Genomic DNA, 2,992 nt, shown 5'->3' with positions numbered 1-2,992 from the left:
ACGACATCTTCATTCAAACCTCTATCAAACCTCTCAGCCACATTGTCAGATGACAGGTTAATTTCATTTCCATCCAGTGGCATAAAGAAACTATTTCTGAGTACAAACTAAACAAGAATAAAAAGATCCATGAAAATGTAACACAGTTTCTTCTTCCATCTATTTACACTTACTCGTTAATTTGGATTTATATCTTAGACTCTAGTTTGGAAAAAGAAAACATATATTGAGCATCCTTATTCCTGAAAATTTGAAATCCAAAATATTCAAAAATGCAAATTTTCTTAATCATGCCACAAGTGGTAAATTTCATTTGATTTAAATTCAGATTCATAATCAACATACAGGCACACAACACTCTTACAAGGGGAATTAATACCATCCCAGTCCGCTTTAGCTGTGATAAGTCATGATTATTTCCTTACAAAAGCATACCACAAAGGTTAATTAAATGGAGAATGTTGAAACTGGAGGCACAAATCACAGATTTTCCATTAAATTCTTCATAGGCTCAAAACCATTTGTTCATTACTCACAGATTTTTGTTTGTTGTTTATTCTCTTCTATGTAGAATAAACACATGTTTGAAAACATCAAACAGATTTGAAAGTTTTCCTGAGTAATGCTAATCATTATGGACTGAGGAAGGGAAGAGGAACAAGGAAGAATCAAGATTAGGTAAGGGAACCAAAATATAGTTTAGATGGAAACAATTAGTATGGTATTCTATAGAGCAACTGGAAGCCACAACTATCTATAACACATTTCTAAAAACTATAAAAGATGGATTCAAACATTTCAAACATTCCAAACATAGATAATTTGCCTGAGGAAATGAAAATCATAAGAAAAAAGGAAGAATTTATGCTTAGCTATATGAGGGAAGGTCAAGATGTTTGGGAATCTAGACAATGGGGCAAATTTTAAATATTTTGTGGAAGAATAGTGACCATGTTTTAGATAAATTAAGAAAAAGACAAACTGTCAAAGTTCTATACCAGAGGTAACAAACAAAAGTAAATAACATTTAAAAAGATATAGTATACATTAAAACTGAAGATATTGATAATATAATAAAAAAATGAATCTGTCACTATAGTGAGTGCATGTTAGCTAATGTTAAAATTTTAACTATTAACTAAATTTTAATTAAAATTAAATTTAACTAAAATCAATCATAGGTAAAAAGTTACCTACCATAACAAACTAAGAATTGAAGAAAATTGTGAATATAGGCCAGGAAGATGGCAGCAAGAGAAGAAACCATATCGCTTTTAGATTGTCTTTGTTTTTCACACGTATAAACTATTAGCATAAAAGTTACTTATAACTTTGCAATGGTCATTAATGATGAAAATCTGACACCAGAATAAGTATAAAGTTGATGAGCATCATTCGGTGTTTGGTGTCATCATCTCAGAAATATAACAGCTAAATTGACAAGAAACTTCCTACTGAAATCAAGCAAGCCAAAAGGAATAACTTTCTGAGATGCTCTAATGCACCAGGCACACATGTACTGTACTTAGAGCAACAGCAAATGCCTGTGTCCTGTATCAAATGAGTAACTTCCTTACCATGCCATTTTTATACTAACATGAAAAAACATGAAACACCAGAGGCACCTTTTCTGGAAGAGTTTTCACAAACACTTCCCACCATCAGTTCAAGCTCATTTTGAGAAAGCTGGACTATCAAGTCCTGATAAGATTTGGTTATTCTGTCCATGCTTCAATTGAAATTATGAACAATAAATATGCCATGCAATTGCCTCTTAGTTACTACATCTAATAAGACTATGAAAATATGGTTTGAATATAATTTTACTTCCTGAATATGATTTGTCATTAGTAGGGCCTTTAAAGTAATTAGCGGACCCAGTGCGATAACCTTGTGGCTAAAGTCCTTACCTTGGATGCCCGGGATCTGATATGAATGACGGTTCATGTCCCAGCTGCTCCACTTCCCATCAAGCTCCCTGCTTGTGGCCTAGTAAAGCAATGAAGGACGGCCCAAAGTGTTGAGACCCTGCACCCGCGTGGGAGACTTGGAAGAAGCTCCTGGCTTCAGATTGGCTCAACAGCCCTAGCTGTTGTGGCCAATTGGGGAGCGAATGAGCAGATGGAAGCTCTCTGTCTCTCCCTCTTTCTGTAAATCTGACTTTCCAATAAAAAAAATTAATTAATCTTTAAAAACTAATTGAGTTATATTATGACATTAGAGTGTGGCCTTCCTGATTGCATCCTTCTGATTTCTGCACTGAGTAGGAGAGAGACACAGAAGCACAGAAATACGCACACGCCACCAGGAGCTGCACTCACTTGGGTAGCTCGCTGAGGTTCACATCATACTTTTTGGACCATGCACTTTTATAGCCAACCAAACATAAACTTCTTTATAAAAATATCCTACTGCTGGTATTTTTATAAGAACAAAATCTGACTAAACACAACATATCACAAAATCAATGAAGAACAGTTATTTCAAAATGACTGTCTTGAACAGCATGATAATAACAGTGAATAGAGGCATGGTGTGAGAAGTTTTGAAGAGGATATTAGCATGAAATGTGCTATTATCAATGACTGGAATGCATTGACTAAAGCTATATTATTGCGTGGCACAAAATCTGGCCTACTGTCACATTTGGCAAAGATGGTGAAGAACGTGCTGCCTCGCCTGGCTCCACCTGGAGTCCTTCAATAAACTGGCATCAGTGGATAAAGAAGGTTTTAACACTGACAATGACACTCCAGTTCTTCATTTATTGACAAGTAGCTCGACTGTCAAATGGTTCTGATTCAAATTATCCCTTTTGTAATTCTATGAAAATTTTATTACCACTGAAGAAAATTTATCTGTACATGGCATGATGGAAATGCATTGTGTGCTTACTGAGAGATCTGAGTAATAAACATTCACAGCAGAAGGAGAAATTATGTCATCACAAAGTCAGATACAGATTTCTTAGAGGAAACAAATGTTAATAATG

The sequence above is a fragment of the Ochotona princeps genome, chromosome 14 (assembly GCF_030435755.1).
Source record: "Ochotona princeps isolate mOchPri1 chromosome 14, mOchPri1.hap1, whole genome shotgun sequence".
In the NCBI taxonomy this organism is placed as follows: domain Eukaryota; kingdom Metazoa; phylum Chordata; class Mammalia; order Lagomorpha; family Ochotonidae; genus Ochotona; species Ochotona princeps.
This window is presented reverse-complemented; position numbering follows the sequence as displayed.